The 18,357-nt window shown below is 36.6% G+C and overlaps 1 protein-coding gene and 2 long non-coding RNA genes across 4 annotated transcripts in view; 2 read left to right on the top strand and 1 right to left on the bottom strand.

The window, feature by feature from the left end:
- Window positions 1–4,307, top strand: part of LOC135434244 (uncharacterized) — an 80,432-nt gene extending 76,125 nt beyond the window's left edge. For both annotated transcript variants that reach the window (XR_010437196.1, XR_010437197.1), the window contains one exon: window positions 4,168–4,307. This is a non-coding gene — a long non-coding RNA (uncharacterized LOC135434244). The remainder of the gene's footprint in view (window positions 1–4,167) is intronic.
- Window positions 4,308–4,311: 4 nt separating this feature from the next.
- Window positions 4,312–14,335, top strand: LOC135434245 (uncharacterized). Its single transcript, XR_010437198.1, has 4 exons — window positions 4,312–4,474; window positions 5,191–5,266; window positions 13,639–13,703; window positions 13,761–14,335. It is a non-coding gene; the product is annotated as an uncharacterized LOC135434245 (long non-coding RNA).
- A 1,265-nt stretch (window positions 14,336–15,600) lies between these two features.
- The window catches only part of Dhc36C (Dynein heavy chain at 36C), a 44,559-nt gene continuing 41,802 nt past the window's right edge, over window positions 15,601–18,357 (bottom strand). Inside the window, exon 24 of the transcript XR_010437186.1 lies at window positions 15,601–15,702. The gene's annotated coding sequence lies outside the window, so the exon portion shown is untranslated. The remainder of the gene's footprint in view (window positions 15,703–18,357) is intronic.

Raw genomic sequence — 18,357 nt, 5'->3', positions numbered from 1 at the left:
GAGTTGCTTTGTCTAGAACTTTGTGAACCTCATCAAAAAAGCAGCCGTCAAATTGTCATGTAAACGCGACCTGCTGCCAGCATCAGTGGAAAGCATTCCGAAGACTATACCAAGTTTTTGCAGTTGAGGTGGGGTTTATTTTCGCTAGTTATTTATTGAGTGGCAGGCACACACACACATACAGAGAGAGCGAGCGCAGAACAGGTGAAAAAACACTTGCAAGTTATGCGAAAACAAAATAAATTTTATAGCAGCCATGACCCCCAACAAACCCAACTTCTACACAATACACTGGCAAATAGTTTAGCTGCAACCGCAGTGGATGGCACAGCATAGCATAACAAAAAATAAAAGAAGAGAAATGTTTTTCGTCTTTTTTTTTTTTTTGTTTTTCGCTTTGCCCGGGAAAAGTAAGTGGAAAAGTTTTTCTGACTTGACTGCGCTGCTTAGTTCTGTTAAAGACGGGGTCGCCGCGTCGCACCTGCTGCCAAATTAAATTGCAAAAATAAAGAGAAAAATAAAAAAAATAAAAGAAAAATAAAAAGAAAAAACATAAAAGAGAAATAAAGCTTAAGCATTGCAGAAAACTCAAACACAATAGAGTGAAACAGGCAACTATGGCTATGACAGACGGGCAATTTCAATAATTTATGATGCCCGGCTTTGAACAACGGGCGGAAATCATTTTGACATTTTCCAGCAATTTTTCTTGCACTTGGAAAAACTTGGTCCTGCCGCTGCAAACGCAAAACATAATTAAGTGTCGTCTTGAGCGTCCGCCCGCCTGCCAGATGAAGCGACAAACAGTTGATGAACAGCAATAGCAAAAACAAAATTGTTTTAGTCGGCAGTGCACGATTAGGAGATACCCTGTATACAGCTACCTTCTACATATTAAGAGACGCTGTGCTTCCTCTTACCTAACACCCACACTGTAAGAAATGCATTCTTGATTTACTTCGGAGCTTATGGTCCGATCTATATGAAATTTTCAGTGCATAAATATGGCACCCAAATGTATATACATACTCAAGCCCGAAGCTCTACACTCTAAAAAAATCTTTTTTTTAAATTTTATTGGGTGTGAAATATTTCAAATCTATCTATATACATCTATCTACATCTATCTATATACAGCTCTTTCATTTTCGAGTTATGCTTAAAACAAACTTGTCTTAAAATATTCATTTATTCATATTATGAAAATGTTAAGAGATTAAAGATAAATATTATAATCTAATCTAGACTGTATACTCAAAGGCATTTCGATCTTGTTGGCAATTTTTGACATGACCTTTCAATTTTGTCGTTCTCCAACACTGACAGACCACTCCAACTGCCGCGAATATAAACGAATAGATATTTCAACTTTAAACGAGCTAACTTTCGAGACTAATATACTCTTCAACACTTTGTCAACAGAGCATTGAAAACAAAAACAATAACAAAATGTTGCAAATGCCAAGGGAGTGGCAACTGGCGAGCAAGAAGCGGCCAAAAACTTGCAATGTGGCAAATAAAGCGGCATGACAAGTGACAAGTGGCAAGTAAACCGTAAGCCGTAATACAAAATGCCACATAATGCTGCAGCCTTTCGCTGTCCTTCTGCTGCTGCTGTTCATACTGCCCGCGCTGTCAACCTGTCAGACTATATGGCTGACGGACAGGCATCGGCACCTGAAGCCATGACAGTTGCCATGTCAACATATATGATAAATTGTACGAAGCATCCCGTCGGCTGCTTCAAATGATGTGTTATGGAAATTCGACGTACGTTGACTGCAAATGTCGCCTGTCACTTGGCCATAACACAGTCTACACGTGTGTGTGTGTGGTCGTGTGTGTGTTTGTGTGTGTGTGTGTGATGTTGGTGTAAACATGCATGTAATGTAATTGCACATTTCGCTATGTGCATGGCAAATAGCTGTTTATTTAATTTGCTAAGTATGGCGTACGCCTTGGGTGTCCATTCACAGTCAGACTGATTTGATGCGACAATCTGTCTAGAAAAAACGGGCGTGAAAAGCTAAAAGGCTTATGAGAAGCGCATAGAAGAGCGCAACTTATTTACAGTTGCTACAAAAAAGCTGACTTTTGTGCAAACATTTTATTAAAGCTGTAAAAATGCACAGAAGTAATTAGAAAATTGCTTATACAAAAACAACTACAAAACACACATTTTAAATTGACATGCATGTTAAAGTAACTGCTAAATTTAATAGCTGCTTTGCTTTTCTCTACTTCTTTTGTGGCTTTTAAAAAAGTGTCATATAAAAGCGTGAGAGCCTTTAATAGATAAATATAAACTTGGAAAATAACCTGTTAGGTACAAAGCAAAATACAATCTAATTTAACATGCATGTTAAAGTGTTTAAGCTTACTCAAACGGCACACTTTAAATAGAAAGTACAAAAGGAGTACGCAGTATTATCTTTTAGACCAGCAAAAAGTCACTTTGCCATAAAAATAATTAAAAAAAAAAAAGGAAACAGCCACTTAGCATTGGCTGACTAATCCATTTGGTATGTGGGCGGCGCAGCAGGTAACCATTAGCAACAACACGAGGCAAGAACTAAGCCAGTAAACTACAAAAAGCAGAGCTTAAAAACTTTTGCAGCTCTTACCAGCATTTATATTCGCCCACTAATGGCAACTGAAAACGTGAAAACGCAATGAGATAATGTAAGCCAAAACCCAGCAAATGCAACAGTATACCAACTCTTGGCTTCCACAGAAACTCTCAAAGTTTTCGCTCAAATAATTGCTTTCACTCGCACTAATAGACATACATTTATAACTCTCAGATCTACTTAACATCCCACGCTCGATGCTAGACAAACAAAATCCCTTGCGTTAACAACGCACAACTAAAAGTGGCATCAAATGTTGTTGTTGTTGCTGTTGCGCTTGTTTTTGGCATCTTAGCAGCTTTGTTGCTGCCACAGTTTTTGCATTCGCTTAGAGACGAGCGCGTGTCACGCTTACTTCTAGATGATAAACCGAGTTTCTGATTTTCGTCCGATTAAAACTTTTTGTAAATGTGTTTAGCCGATTTTAGCAATTCCAACCCCATCTATGTAAATTTACCCGGTCGTCCTTAAATTTTTTTAAAATAGATTTGTGAAAATATTATTAGCTACGTTTTTTGCAAAATTCATCTTGGTTAGAAAATTCAGGGCAAACGCTTAATGAACGAAATTTTATTTTTAGCTTTAATATAGACGTAAACAGTTCATTTTAACTTTTAGCCTTTAATTCGATTTATTGGAAACTTATTTTCATATATCCAAATATAAACTTAAGAGTTCAAGATAGTACGGGTAGATTTTAATTTTCCACGAGCGGGAACTGGATGAAAATTGTAGGCTAAAAACTTGCCACGGCAAGGTCGCAAGGCGAGTACCCGCTGTATGTTTGTATGTGTGTATTTCTGTGTGTATGTATTTATGTCTGTATGTATGGATGTATGTATGTGTGTATGTGTGTATGTATGTATGTATGTATGTATGTGTATGTATGTGTGTGTATGTGTATGTATGTATGTATGTATGTATGTCTGTATGTACATATGTACGTATGTATGTGTATGTGTGTTTGTGTGAATATATGTAATTGGGTATATATGTTTCTATGTACGTATGTTCATATGTTTGTATTTATGTGTATACGTTAGTATATATGTGTGTATATTTGTTCGTATATATGTATGTTTGTGTGTATGTACGTCTGAATTCATGTGTGTATGTATAGATGAGTGCACTTATATATGTATTGTGTATTTTATATATGTATGTTTATGAGTATGCATATGCATGAATGTACATATATGTGTGTGAATGTATGTAAAATAGTTTGAATTTATATATTATGTATGTATGTCTAAGTTAGTATATATTAATGTGTATTGTATGAATGTAAATAAGAATTTAGTTATGTTTGAATGTATATATGCATGTGTGTATGCATATATGTATATTCGCATGTGTGTATGCATGTATATACATATGTATATAAGATGTATGCATTTATATATATAAATGAATGTATGCATATAGTTTGTATGTTTATATGTAAGACCAAGTTTACCTCAAGTTGCGCTGCAAATTTAAAAAAAAAAACGTATTCTTAACTAATGCTCTACTACTCGATTCTCATAAATTCATATAGGGCCAGACTACATGAAGCGCCGACATTCATATAGGAGGAGGCCGCTTCAACTGTAGAGGAGACGGACTCGACTATGGAGAAAGCTTTAATATTAGAGGTGACGGCGGCTTCAACTATAGAGGAGATGGCTTCAACTATAGAGGAGGCCGCTTTAACTATTGGAGCGACGGCCGCCTCAGCTATGAGAAGGGTTCTACTATTGAGAAGGCGATCAGCTTTGAGGAAACGGCGGCTTTATAGAGGAGGCGTGACGGCTTTAATATTGGAGGAGGTGGCAACAATTTTAAATGTGGCCGTTGAAAAACTGGTACGTATTATAAACTATGTTATATTATGGCTTGGATGTTGGCTTGCATGTATTTGAATACATACTTGTATATATGTAAGTAAAAATGTGTGTATCGCTATATATAAAACGGTTTTTCCTGACTGTCTGACTGACCGGAGTATACCCTCAAATATCCTATATAGACATGGGTCAAAATTTCCCACCCGAATAACTCGGTCAAAACTCAACCGATTTTCATGAGGGTTGGCTCTTTATTCATGGTTTGGCTTCTTTATCAATTTGGCATCTTAATCTGGAAACGTTATTCCTGGTCGAAATTCATGTAAAAATTGTACCCTCAAATACGAGGCGTGGTTCTTTGTTCATGGTTTGGCCTCTAGATCAATTTGGCATCTAAATCTGGCAACATTATTCTTGGTCAAAATTCATATAAAAATTGTACCTTCAAATATCCGATATAGACATATGTCAAAATTTTCCACCCCCATAACTCGGTCAAATCTCATCAGACTTGCGCGAGGGTTGTCCCTTTGCTCATGGCTTGGCCTCTAGTCAAATTTTGGCATCTAAGTCTGGCAACATTATTTATTTTATACTTACCGCGGGCAGGGACTGGGTACACCCGCTAGTGTATTTATAAATGTTTCTATAGAACGTGATTCAAGTAATATTTAGCTAGCAAGCTGCGTTGTTAAACCAATTAATTATATCTCTTCTTTTTTTTCTGTTTTCAGTGATGTGTTAATATAAAAGGTCGTTTCCCGCCAACTGATAGATGACGATAAAAGCAACGTGCGTGTGAATTTACAGGTGAGTACGTTATAATGCAATTAGGTTAAATGAAATTCTATTAAATAGTAGAGGGATAGTGCTGGGAAATCAGTGACCCGATGGGGGAAATTATTTAGCCTGTGCGGCCTCATGAGTGCGTGTTGCCCAAATTTAGTACGTGTTCGTGTATTGGCGCGCTGCATGAATCCGAGAAGCGCTCATCTCTATTTTTGTACCATATGCGCTTTGAATTATTTATTATAGCAGAAACAAAAGCAGCCGCAGCAGCAGCAGGAGCAGCTTTTCATTTTGGCAAGAAAGTAATTATGTGTAACGTGGCGTATGCGCAATGTTCGAAAGCAAGAAAATTAATTAGTTTCGGCAGCGGCAGGAGCCAACCTTTTGTGGTTAACAAGCGAGTGCTGATAATGAATCGATTTGCTTGAACAGCAGGCAACCTCCAGCATGCAGCCTGCAGCAGGTGAGTCAACTTAAGCAGATTTCACTGTCTGTTGGCCAGCAAGCGATTCTAACAAACGACCGCAAACAAACATCAATGCCAAATAAATTCTCAAGTTGCTGCTGCTGCTGCTGTTGTTGTTGTTTAAGCTTAAGATAACAGCATGCCTGTCTTGCTGCAGGATAAACACGAATCGAATGTCATTAAAATAAAGACAAGACAAGCAAAAGACAGGAGCGGTCGGGCGGGCGCTGCGGCTCGAGTAGTCATTGGAAGCTGCCGCACAGCCGGGCAGCATCATGTTGAGAGCTCATTAAAACGAATACGAATTTAATGGTACTTAAAGCGGAAATTGCCTGGGAAGTTTCCGCCATGCTAAGCACACAAGAGCAACAACAACAACAACAACAGGGACAACAACAACAGCAACAAATGACGCAGAGCCATGTGAAACCAAACCAAGTCGAAGCAAGTCAAGCCAAGATCGAAGCAAAGCTTTTACGAGCTGAAAACTATTAGTGCCACCAACAACAGTGCGCGTTGCACACACCTACACACACACACACATTCGAGTAGGCAACAGCTCATCTATGTGGACGGTCGCCTCTGTGTGTGGGCGTGTTCACTATTTTTTTTCTTGCCTCACGTTATTGTGTGCCAAATGAAGCCATCGCCATTGCACACCGGCACAAAGCTGATGCATGCTGTGCTAAACAAAAATAGAAAAGAAAAGAAAACAAAAACAGAAAAAAAGCGACAAAGCCAAGGAGTTTAAAATGCCCGACTGCACAATACTCTATCCACAACGTCTTGGCAACAAGTGACTCTTAAGAGGAAACGAAGACTTTAAAGCTATACAAGACTCAGTGTCTTCTAAACTGTAAATATGGGGCTTAAAACTGTAGAGTGCGTAGATTTTGTTCAATAGGCATCTCTTGCTCTGGCGCAGTGACCTCTAAACTGTGCTCCTAAAACTGTTTGAGATATTGATTTTGCTCTGAATGACTCCTAATCTGAAACTATGGGGCAGTGTGCCTAAAACTGTCGATGTAGATTTTGTTCAATAAGCAATCCTTACTCTGGAAGGTGTTGCTCTGCTACAGTTACTCTTAAACTGTGCACCTCAAACTGTTAGAGATATTGTTATTGCTCTGAGTTACTCCCTAACTGTAAATCTGGCGCAGTATCTTTTAAATTGTACATGATGTACAATTTGTTCAATAAGCAATCTATGTTACTTTCGAAACTGTTGGTGACCTCAAAACTGTGCTCCTAGAACTGTTAGAGACATTGAATGTTGCAGCCAGTGACTTTTGAACTCTGCGCAGTCTCTTTAAAACTGAATGATGACGTACATTTTATTCAATTACCAACTTTTGTTTATTTAAAACTATTGTTTTGCAGCAATGACTTTTAAACTGTGCGCCTAAAACTGTTATATTGATATTTTGATATTGATAAAGCTTTTACCAGTGGCTCTTAAACTGTTACTCGCCTACACTTTGACTGTGTGATGTTGAGAGATTACTGATGATCCATAGACTTTTTGCTTTGTAGTTTGATAACTTTAAAACTGTAAGTCAAGGGCAATACTTAAAAACTGTGATGGTAAAAGAATATATTTAATTTGTTATTTTTTCCAATTAGGGCGCATTTAAAATATGATTGAAACTTTATTTGAGGATCGATAGCTGCTATTGCTAAATATATATTTTGCTTGATCTTCGAAAAAGCTCCTCAGTAGCTCTTCTCCTCTCACTTATAAAAAAGGATACTTTAAAGTCTTTACCTTCCATAGTGCTAGCCGAGCATTGCACAAAGCCAATATTCTCTTTTGACTGAAGGAACAGAGCATAAAAACCGGATAAGCACCAAAAAACGAACAAAACTAGTTTGAAAAAAACACAAGTGAAAACGAATACTGAATACCCTTAATATTTAGGAGCCAAACTGCGATATATTCGGAAATTTTTCGATTATTTTGTTTATTCATTTCATAATTTTCTAGTGTACAATAAATAAACAAAAATATAGCAAATTCAAGTGTGAATCTCATATTTATTCCACACTCATTTCCAATCCGAAAGATTCAATATTGAAATTATTGTTGCAAATGGCATTTAATATAAGACATATCCAATGTTGGGCTAGGTAACCAGGTGGAAAGCAGTGAAAAAGAAAGAAAAACAACAACAAATAATAATAATAAGAGGAGCGGCAACTGTAACTTTGCTGACTGTGCGAAAATGTGCGACGCCATTTTGAGAGAACGCACAAAAGTATGCTATAATTGAACGTTTGTTTGTTTCGCAGGTGTTTCTGCCTGTGTGTGTGTGTGTGTGTGTGTTTAGATGAATGTGCTTGTGATAAATGTACACACGTGTGTGTGTGGGAGTGTGGGTTGTGCAAAATGCTGGAAAATTTGCTGCACATATGCATGTCAGCAGCGCCCATAATGGCAATACCATTGTATGTACTTTGAGTTTTCAATTTCAGCTTTTTGCCAGAAACAGAAACAGAGATAGAAACACAGATAGAGACAGAGTGCGAGCAGGTTGGGCGGGGGAGGGGGCGAGAGTGCCCGGGAGAGAGTTAGCAAACAGCGGGCCAGGGATTATGCTGCGTATTGAGTTGGGCATACATCCATTTTGGTTTGCGTTCGCCTTTCATGCGCTTCACGCGAAAAACAAAAACAACAACAAAAATAGACGAAATTCAAAAAAGTCAATTCAAATGGTTTTTGCTTGTTTCAGCTTATGGATTTTCGCCAAACTGCCGTTGGGGTAAATAAAAGCGACCCAAAGTGGGCACGAATAACGCAAATTTCGCCTGTCAGCCAAAAACAAAAAGTAAAAGCATCAGCGAGATGAAAATTGATTGCGAAATTTGAAAACAGATTTCAAAGTCCAAAAAGTATGACAATTTCAACGATTATAGCAAATGAAATAAATTTCTGGGACTTTGACAAATTTATTGGGTTTCACAAATCCATCAACGAGCAAGCCATAAGGAATGGAGTTTTTCTGGCCGTATCGCGCTTTTATCGCTTTTTTATCTTCTAGAAAGCTAAGCATCTTTTAAGCATCACTTTCTTATCTTCTATATGTTTCACTAGATAACAATGTCGCCAGGCAGATACATTTACGATAGCCCGACTCTTTTTCTAGCCCTTTTTTGTATTATCGCCACACTATCTTCCTGGCGATAGAGCACTGCAACTAAGCAAAGTGAATGAGAACGAAGTTGTTTTGAATGGCAAGCACTGTCAATGCTGGAAAGACAATCCAACTGAATGAAATGATTCGTTCACATAACAACCGACTGGCTCACACATATGCACACCCACTCAGACAATCAGACACATACGCACACACACACGCATACACACACTCAAAGCGGACATTGAAGTGCACTTAGTTGCCAAAAAGTTAATAAAAATAAGTGCCTCTTGGCCGTTGCCAAGTGCCAGAGTCCGGCAAGCATATGAAGTGGCTCGAACTCGGATTCGGGCATCAGCTCCGACCGACCCGTCCGACCCGCCGAACCGGCGCCCAGAAACGATTCAAACCGTACCGTACCGTACCGTACGCAGCACGTGTACCGACGTTAAGTAATTTGGATTTGCCCAGCTGCAAAATGTTACCGTTGTTAACATGAAGGACTTGGCCAAGTCGAGGCAGGCCAAAAGGCCAGGCACTGCGTCTGGGACATAAGAAAAATACCACAGACTTTGAAAATATAATAACAATGCCCTGGCCAAGGCAGCCAACCATAAATGTGGATAATAATTGCTGTAGCTGAATTCGGCATTTTAGAAGAACTTTCCAAGTGTTGAGCCCCAAAAATCTAAACGAAATATGCAATTAAATGTTCGAAATTGTGAGCAAAAATAACTGAAATAGTTTTCCAAGCCATTTCGACCCAATTGCTTGTTGCATGATTTTCAGCGTGAGCCCAAAGATTTCAATTAAAATTTAAATTAATTAAGAAATTGCAATTCCACAGTTTTTGAAGCGTATGTCAACTTTGACAAGCCGTTTAAAATGACGATTTAAATATGTATTAATCCATGTTTTTGTGCTGCACTACCCGACAAAATTTGACTGGCAAAGTTAACTACCTTTTAGATAGCTAACAAGATCTATTTACAGTGTTGCCACCTTGCAATTTAAAGCACATAGGGCAACGCTAAGATATATTTGCGTTTAAAATTTGATTGCTTAAACAAGGGAAAGTATATATTAAACAGGTATTTTGTACGAGTGCATTTAAGTATTATATATGTGTGTTTGTGTGTGTGTGTGTGTGTGGGCGTGTGTATGTTAGTGTATGCATGTATGTATGTATGAATTTATGTATATATGTATGCATGCATGTTTGTTTTCTAATACCAAACGCAGACCAAGCTTGTCTGTCGCCCCGTGCACATTTAAATAAAACGAATTTTTACCAAGTGCTCTCCTCCTCGATTCTCAAGAATTCAAGTAGGCTCTGCAGTTTTTGGTGCATGTTTAGTTACTGCCTGGCAAGTGGCTTGGCGATGAAGTTAGGGGTGAGTATGTTTGTAGGTATGTAGATATGTAGATGTGTTTGTATGTATGTATGTTTGTATGTTTGTATGTTTGTATGTTTGTATGTTTGTATGTTTGTATGTTTGTATGTTTGTATGTTTGTATGTATGTATGTATGTATGTATGTATGTATGTATCGATGTATGTATGTATGTATGTATGTATGTATATATATATATATATATATATATATATATATGTATGTATTATTGTATGTATGTATGTATGTATATATATATATATATGTATGTATTATTGTATGTATGTATGTATGTATGAATGTATGTTTGCATATCTACAAACAAACATGCATATATAAACATGATTACAAATATGTATATGCAGACATGCACACAAACATACATGTATGCATGCATATGTTATACTTACATGTGCAAAAATGCAAAAACTGCGAAACACCCATCTGTTGAATTTTGACGAAGATCTTTAATAAGGCTTTTGAGGCCGATCCCCGCTTTAACGCGAACCTTCATAATATAAGGTAACTACAGTGAAAATTTCAGTTTCCCAGCTCTTACGGTTTCGGCTGTGAGTTGGTCACAAATCAGTCAGTCAGGACAAACAGTTTTATATATAGAGATAGATATATGGTTTTTATGTTATCAACATTGCGTTGCCACTACTGCACACGATTTTACAGTTTCATTGGAAGCGAAAACGATACGCTTGGCAATTAGACAGCCGAATGTATTTTACAAAGCTGTTCTTGGAAAATATTTCTGTCAGCCAGAGTTGAAATTCTGTGGAATTGCACGTGCGCCTCCTCAGGCAGCATTAAACGTACAATTTATGTGGGCAGCTCTGGACATGTACGGAATTAAACGGAATAGAGAAGGGGATAGGGGGCTGGGTTAACTCAAAAATTGCTGTGACCCAGCAATTTAATTAAGCTAGGCAAAAATGTGCCAACTACTTAAAGAAGTGGTGCGCACAAAGCCGCTCAGACTAAGATCCCGTAATCGCAATTCTAATTAAGTGCAAATTTCGAGGACGAAACCCGGCTGCAAACTGGGTGCCCGCTCCGCAAAATTGTGTGTTGTCGCCTAGTTTATTTCATCTCGATTTTTTTTTTTTGTTGCCTCTACTGCGCCAGCTGAATTTAATTAAATTTCCACACTTCAAAGCGTGCAATGTGCAAAACCCAGTCAAAACGAATGAAGTCAAAAGAACGACCAAGCAATAAGAGAATAAAAAAAAAACAAAAAAACAAAAAAACATGAAAATGTTTATAAGGGCAAAAGGAAATCTTAATTTTATTTTGCTTTCTCTTTTTTTTTTTAATACATTTTTTTTCATTTCTCTGTTGTCTTCGTTATTTTCTTCAACTTTGTTGCCATCAGGTTGCAAATTGTTGGCAGCTGCCTTTGCTTTTGCTTAGCTGGTTTCTTTCTCGGGTTTTGCTTTCGCTTCCCTTACTAATTAATTTCGATTCATTGAGCACTTTACAAGAAATTACACACCCACTCGACACCCAACCTGTTAAGTGTTTTTTTCTTGTCATTTCTATTCCCATTTCTGCCCCAGTGCCAAGCCGAATCCGATTCCCATTACGTTTTATACTATTAGTTGGAAAGTTTATTTTTCTTTTCTTTTTTTGTTTGTCATTCTCTATTTTCTTCTCTTTGCTTTCGCTTCCAGTCAGCATCAAAGGCTCTCTAACTGAATGCCCCCAACAAATGAGCGTTTCAAATTGTTGCCAACAAATTTGCTGCCATTGAGGAAATGGCAAGTGCGACAGAGCGAGACAGTTGGATGGCTCCAACAAAGGCGCACTAATACCAAAATAGCTGCCCATACAAATGCTCGTGCAACAACTTTTAGCAGTCAGTGTATACAACACTATCTACCAGCTGTATGTGTGTGCCATTGTATCATTTGCGCTTCGTTACTTTCCCCTCTTATCGATGTGTCAATTAGATGGTCTTACTGTAATCCATGTGCTGGATGTTGGCATTGAGCAAAAGTACATATCGAATGACTTGGAATAGCTTAAAATATCCCATGTATTCCCTAGTTAATGTCACCAACTTTCTGCAAGCAGACAAGCGGGTTTCCACATTGAACAAGCTGTTCAATTAATTTATAATACTTAAAGATACTCTATAAATGTGCTTCATATCAATTTTAAAAAATTCTACCTATCATTTATTTATTTTCTCCATGGTCACCAGCTAATTGCGTCGGAGCTTAATAAGTAGAACGCTCTAGCTGCGCGGCATTGACTCGGAGATACCCTGTAACTAATTTTCGAGTGAACCAAAATCAGCATTAAAATATTATTGAACAGAAATTAATTCTAACTTCTCTTTTTTAAAACGGCCAAAATTGATGTATATGCAAAACCCAGCTTAAAATCGTTATAAATAGATGTCGATATCGAGAGGAAAAATGCATCGCATTATATAATATAATGTGCCAGGTATAATATATTGTACATTAGATGATAATGCTATATATTATGTGGGGCATGCGATAACGAAACTTGTTGTCCAAAAATTCCAAAATCTAGTTCCAAAAGAAAGTTTGTTAAAGGAGAGTTTAATAAACTTAAAGCATCTGATAAAATTTTTTTTTTAAAATTTTCTCTAAATATACAGAAATGTTCTCTAAAACTATCTGACAAAGGCAGACCAACACATATTTTATCTCGACAAGAAGGAATCTTTTAATTTACTATATATGTATATCCACACAAACATATACACCCCTTCAGACCATTTTCCATGTACACAGGGTATACAAAATTTGTTGCTAACTATACATAACCTGATGTGCGCAAGTGGCAATCATTTTCAGAGCGAGTTTTTGAAGTGCTCAAACAACAACAAAAACTAATTGAAAACTTTTCGTAACTCAGCAACAGTTTTCACATACGTATTTTCCTTAACGGAAAACTCATGTAGCATTTTCTAGCATCAAAAAGGTTTGAATATTTTTAATTTGCAAACAAATATTAACATTTCCCAAAAGTTAAAGTTTAAAGTTTTAAAAAAAGCCCTATTTATTCTTATTTGCATAGCATTTGTTATTTTGGGCCAACTAAAACAAAAATATGTCACAAAAACCGCAAAACCTATTTTCCTTTACTGAAACCAATTATTTAAAAACATATTCGCCAGCGCTAATAAATTTTTTAGCAACTAGTGACAGTTTTAGAAGCATAAAGTGCAGCTCTTAAATAATAAATTAGGGTAATTTAATTAGAAATACGTGGCCTCTATACACTTATAAAAATGTATAATAATTTATAAGAATTTTAAATGACCATGTCTCGGATCGAACTTCAGTTGCCCGAAATATAGCTCTTTAAATTTAATAATTTAAAATAAATACTTTATTCGGAATTCTCTTGTTTTCAGGCAAATCTGACATGTTCCGAAGAAGAACTTATATGTTATAAGTTATGGCTGAAACAAAAGATACGGTAATATAAATTAAATAATTAAAATAAATCATTTATTCTAAATCTTTTATAATTAAGGAACATCTGATACGCCTCAAAGGAAAAAATTATATTGATCAAATATAACTGTGACGTTGTCAACAAAAGGATCTACCCACCAGGATTCTCTAGTTTAAGACTCATACTCACATTTAACATAATTAAATAAGTAAAATAACTAAACATTAGCTTAAAGTATGCAAAAGAAATTTGCGATCGTTAACTTCACAGTCGACTGTTAAGTCAACAGCCGCCTAACATTTTTACTTCTTAAAGATTTCTGTTCGCCTGGTACTTGAGACAATTTTTAGTTCACACCTCAAGCTTCAGTGGGCCCTCAATTGCCGCCCCATGCGCGTATGCAATGAAATTTGCATTTACAATATTTTTGTCTGCCTGCTGGACATTTCTGTTCGCCTGTTATTTCAGCTGCAATTTTTGTTCAAATCTGAACCAGCCAGCGGTGGGACTAACAACCGTTGATATTTGAATTTTGTCTTCCAAATGGCAGAAAACCAAAAAAATGCATTTATTTTCTTATATAATTCATTTTTATCATATAAAACTTACATAATTGTTGTTTCTATCATGTACTTTATTAATTATCTTTCAAAATTTAATTATTAAAAAAGAAGTAGATTACATCTTTTTTTTGGATTTTGGATGGCAATCGATAGTTGGGATTCGTACGAGTAGAAAGAGGTATATCCTTCCGAAATCGGACTGTATTTTCCCGAGATATTGCACTTCGAAATTTTATGAAAACTTTAAATGGCCATATCTCGGTCAAATAAAGCCCGATCTCGGGCAGATTAGGTGCGTTGAACTCATGGAGGTCCATAGAATAGATTGGCATCAAAGTTTTTTGACTTCGGAAAAAAGTCATTTTTAGCAAAATAACGTGATGTAACCACTGCATTTTTGATCAATTTGGGTCATCTCTTAGAATGTGGATTTTTGGATGGCAATCGATAGTTGGGATTCGTACGAGTAGAAAGAGGTATATCCTTCCGAAATCGGACTGTATTTTCCCGAGATATTGCAATTCGAAATTTTTCGAAAACTTTAAATGGCCATCTCTCGGTCAAATAAAGCCCGATCTCGGGCAGATTAGGTGCGTTGAGCTCATGGAGGTCCATAGAATAGATTGGCATCAAAGTTTTTTGACTTCGGAAAAAAGTCATTTTTAGCAAAATAACGTGATGTAACCACTGCATTTTTGATCAATTTGGGTCATCTCTTAGAATGTGGATTTTTGGATGGCAATCGATAGTTGGGATTCGTACGAGTAGAAAGAGGTATATCCTTCCGAAATCGGACTGTATTTTCCCGAGATATTGCACTTCGAAATTTTATGAAAACTTTAAATGGCCATATCTCGGTCAAATAAATCCCGATCTCGGGCAGATTAGGTGCGTTGAGCTCATGGAGGTCCATAGAATAGATTGGCATCAAAGTTTTTTGACTTCGGAAAAAAGTCACTTTTAGCAAAATAACGTGATGTAACCACTGCATTTTTGATCAATTTGGGTCATCTCTTAGAATGTGGATTTTTTGATTGCAATCGACAGTCGGGATTCGTACGAGTAGAAAGAGGTATATCATTCCGAAATCGGACTGTCTTTTCCCGATATATTTCAAAATCAAATATTTTTAAAAATCTTCAAGTAGCCATATCTCGGTTAATTGAAGTCCGATCTGGGTAAGAGTTTCTAGTTGTGGAGGTCCATAGAATCGATTGTTATCAAATTACAGTTTTGAGATTTCAGAAAGGAAAACTCCAATTTGCGTATTTGTTTTATATCATTAATTGATTTCCCCAAAAATTTAAACGTATATATCTAACATTGTTTATTAGTCTACAAATTATCTTTAACTTAATATAACTTTATCCCGGCTAGTTGCAAAGCGTTGCTGAATATAACATATGGACTCTTGAATGGCAATAGAATCCATTACCATCCAAAATGGTTTCTTCAATCTGAAAAGATAAAAATGTATTAGAATTAAACAAGTAAGAAGCAACAAGGATCAAACATTAAATGACCATTCTTAGATTAAGTCCGTTTTGAGGAAGTTGCGGCATTTCAGATCGAATTTAAGCTCAAAGTAGGACTTGAACTTCCCACTTGAGGAAAATGCGTGGAAAATGCTTGCATGTTTTTAAAGATATGAATGTATATATGAATCTATATGTATGTAAGTATGTGGTCTTACACCAAAAGTAGACAGAGGACATTTTACTTATTTTGCCTTCAGTACTATTAATTCAGTACTTGTAATTCAGGAAAAGAGCTAAAATATTAAATAGTTTTCTTTAATAATAAAGAAAACTTTAAAAAAAACTCATATACTAAAACAACTTTATTAAATGTTGAATCCTGCTGCTACACCTATTTTCACAAAAAAAATTTTTTTGTAATATAAAATTGCCAACTTTTGCTCTTATTCCACAACTCATCCATCCTACTCACACGTTTCGTGGAAACTGTTAAATTAAAATGAATATATATATAAGTTTTCAGCAAATACAAATTAAACACAATATGTGAAATACTAAATAGCTGAGATGCCAATGTGCAAATTGCTGGGTAAACTTTACATTAACTGAAGGTTCGCAGGAAAAAACACAAACAGCAAAGCCGCACAGAGTGAGCATGTAATAAAACAGTACGAAATAAAAATTAAATACCATAAAAAAAATAGATATAAATAAAAATTGAAACAAAAGAACAGGGGCGAATGCTGGTGTGGCAGCAACAGGAATTGCAACAGCAACAAAAACAAAACCCAAAAAAAAGGCAGCCGCATATTACGAAAATGTATTAAATTTTTAGCATGCTCATTAAAAAAATATTAAAATAAAATTTCTATGGTAACACAGACACACACACACATGCACTAATAATGGCCACATGTATTGTGAGAAATGAAAATAAAAATGTGAAACCGTCTGCCTGATGGCAATAACATGAGTTGCCTCCCCATTTGTGAGTGTGTGTGCGTGGGTGTGTGTGTGTGTAAAGGGTGTACCGAGACCGCATGAAAATTGGCATCACACAGAGACAGAGATACACAGTAAAACAGTACGCCTGCACATTAAAACAACGCCATGTTCTGGCGCCCAAACCCTGCTGCCACGCCCAATTCCCAGCGAGGCGAGACAGCAGCAGCAGCAGCAGCGAAGGGAAGGGGAGCGGAGGGGTGGAGGCGAGGTCAACAGCAGGGGCTGAGTCAACGATATGTGAATATCAAGATTTAATTTAAAGTTAACTAAGTAAGATTAAGCTTTAGCATTGCACTCACACACACACACACGCGCGAGCGCATATGGCCATTCGCAGGGTGCAAACGTGTGTGTGTGTCTGTGTTTGGGTTTGTGTGTGGGCAGCGCAGGGTCGGAAGGGAACTCTCGTATCAAGTAGAGCAGAAACTCTTAATAAAGCAATTGCCTCTGGCAGTCAAAAAGTAAACGTCGACGTCGTGCAGCAACCTGATTACGACAGGGGTGACGGGCGGAGCGGTGCGGTGCGGTAACCACCTCGGTCCAGGGCCACGACCTCAAGCATACATCTGCCTCTCTGTATGTGTGTGTGTCTGTGTGTGTGTGTGTGTGAGCTTTCATACGAACGACCTTTTTTCGAGACCCATGACATAGCGGCAGTTAGTTCGGCCACTTTATAGAGCCGCTAGCTCGCTGCGCTGCGGATCGCTGGCTGCCTGGCTGGGCGGGCGGGCGGTAATCTGGGTGGTGTTTTCTGGGTGGGTGAAATACCGGATATGTGCAGCTGCAGATGAAAATTGCACGAACAACGAACGCCCAGCAATATCAACTAACCATAATTACATATTGAATGGCATAACCAGAAGAAATTCGAAACGCCAAGCGAAGCATAGCCAACTATGAACTGAATTTAATTAGCTTTGCGCTACAGATTACAATATCACAGTGGAACGAGTTAAAACATTTAATGTACAAAAGAATTGTATATGATAAAAATTGAGAGTTTTCAAGGGAGTTAGAGGCTAAAAGATCGTGAAAAACACAAATTTCCAGATACATAATATAAGTACAAATTTTGTAAAATTTGACTAAAGCCCCAACCCGTCTATAACAAATGTTTCTATGAATCATTTTTGGCTATTACATATTTTATATGAATTCAAAAAACGTAAACCATGAAAAATATTGAAGTAAAAGTAAAAATGGATAGCTTATACTTTGAAAGAAAATTGAAATATCGCGAAATAAAATTTTCCACAAATTAAATAATGCATTTTAAATGCATGCGATTCTTGAACCACAATTTATTTATATTCAAGTAATTTGTTTTCTGTTCCAAATTACTTGAAACACAAAAATTTAAATATGAATAATTTAAAATATTTCTTTCAGATATATTAACGCACTTAATGTGTGCGTAAATTGTATTATCAAATCCAAAGCAAGTGTTATTATTTTGGAAAGTTGACATCGTTTGAAAATATATAATATTTTCCTTTTTTCACTCAAAAATATATAATATTTTTTCAACATTTTAATATTTTTAATATACAATAATTTTTTTAATACTATGAATTATTTTTATTCCAAAATTCATTTAAAAAAAAAAAAAAATTATTTGCATATTAATTG

Source organism: Drosophila montana, unplaced genomic scaffold (genome assembly GCF_035044405.1).
Source record: "Drosophila montana isolate Dmon_TW-CO22-7 unplaced genomic scaffold, ASM3504440v1 contig_3282_1, whole genome shotgun sequence".
In the NCBI taxonomy this organism is placed as follows: domain Eukaryota; kingdom Metazoa; phylum Arthropoda; class Insecta; order Diptera; family Drosophilidae; genus Drosophila; species Drosophila montana.
Note: the sequence above shows the minus strand (reverse complement) of the source record. Positions and strands in the feature narration are given on the sequence as shown.